The following is a 1,939-nucleotide window of genomic DNA, read 5'->3' on the forward strand; positions in this document are numbered from 1 at the left end:
TGTGGCTGTGCAATTGACTATCCCAGGATGCTGTTGCTATAAAGCTGAACATTAGTTGCCCTGGACAGTGTGGCTTGGTTGCTTGGAGCATCATCCCTTACGAAAAGTGGATTTAATTACTGGTCAGGACTCATACCCAGGTTGTGGGTTCCATCCTTGGTCTGGGTACATACAGGAGGCAACCCGTCGCTTTTCTTATCTCTCTCTCTCTCTCTCTCTCTCTCTCTCCTTCTCTCCTATCTCCCTCTCCCTCTCCTCTCCCTTCTCTCTCTAAAATCAATAAAAACATATCCTCAGGCGAGGTAGAAATAAAAAGTCTTTTAAATAAATAAAACTGAACATTTGTGAACAGAGTATGTTTATGTGTAGCTCAGGTATGGTGCCCATGTGACTGACCGAAATTATATTTTAGCTATTTAAAAAGTTAACAGTGCCTGATTGGTGTTGTTCTTATATCAATTAGGGGCAGAGCTATTTCATGTCCGAAACACATAAAATGATAATTGCTAGGTCTTGGAAGGGAAAAGATTAGAAACACTGGTCTCATAATAAGTAGATTATTAGTATTAACTGAGGCTTAGGAGGGAGTGTAGTTTTTAAAGTTTGTGGAGATGTGATTACTCTAGTAACTTCTAAGTAACAGTAAGTAGGTAGTTCTAGCACAACTCCAATAGGAGTGAACATGTCACCTAACAGTTTTTGTGGCAATTGTGCAATAGGACATGGATATATGTCATTCTGCACATATATCTGCACATACTAATAAAACTGGGTGCTATGAGAATAATAAGTGGGTCACTATTGGCTTTCAGAAAATTGGGTGGGGGTCTAGTATGGTAATACTGGAATTATTTCAGAGGGCAGTTACTGTGAATCATGTATTCTCAGGAGCCAGAATATATTCAAATCCTGAGTTTCTGCCCTTTAACTGTCAGTGTGGTCTTAGATGCATTTAATCTGCCGGTTTCTCGCCTGAAAAGTGAGTTTTAATGATAGTGCATATAAGTTGTTGGAAAAAAAATAAAACATGAGAAGCACTTAAAATGGCACAGTTGTAGCTAATAATATATATGAGCATTATCTTTTTCAGGGTTCAGAAAAAAATAAAAACTTAGTGGAGGATCTTGACAGAAAAATAATTATGTGCACAATTTCTCTAGTAGATACTGAGGGTTTGTCCTTTTAGCTATCCCACAGATGAAGGCAGTGGCATAGCCACAACACTAACTGGAAAAAAGGTTCATCACTCATAGATCACAGTGGCAGATCGCAACAAGACAGCTTCTAGAATGTTAAGTGAGCAGTTCTTCAACAAAAGTGATCTGGGGATAGAAATGGAAATAATTGAGTTTCCTTGTCTTCATAGCTTGTATTCTATACAGTGAAGGAATGCAATATTATTTTCTAATTATGCCCATCCTTAGAGAAGGACTTTGTGGCTTTCTGCCTTCTGAGTGGAATATGACAGAAGATATTAAGAAATCTTGAGCCTGGCCAGCGTGGCTCAGTGGTTGAGTGTCAGGAGGTCATGATTCAATTTCTGGTCAGATACATAATCAATAAAAATACATTTTATTTCTTTTTTATGGTGCCAATTTTAATTAGTTTTAAGGCGTTGCATTTTCCACTTAACAATTCAGTGTTGTAAAGTGCATTATTTACTTTCCCTGTGCACATAGTCCATATTAAGTATCAAGAATGCCCAGTTATTTACTATGCAGCAGCTCAACTTTTAAAAATTGCCATGGTAGCCAAAACCGGTTTGGCTCAGTGGATAGAGCGTCGGCCTGCGGACTGAGAGGTCCCAGGTTCGATTCCGGTCAAGGGCATGTACCTGGGTTGCGGGCACATCCCCAGTAGGAGATGTGCAGGAGGCAGCTGATGGATGTTTCTCTCTCATCGATGTTTCTAACTCTCTATCTCTCTCCCTTCCTCTCTG

The sequence above is a fragment of the Myotis davidii genome, unplaced genomic scaffold (assembly GCF_000327345.1).
Source record: "Myotis davidii unplaced genomic scaffold, ASM32734v1 scaffold733, whole genome shotgun sequence".
Taxonomy (NCBI): domain Eukaryota; kingdom Metazoa; phylum Chordata; class Mammalia; order Chiroptera; family Vespertilionidae; genus Myotis; species Myotis davidii.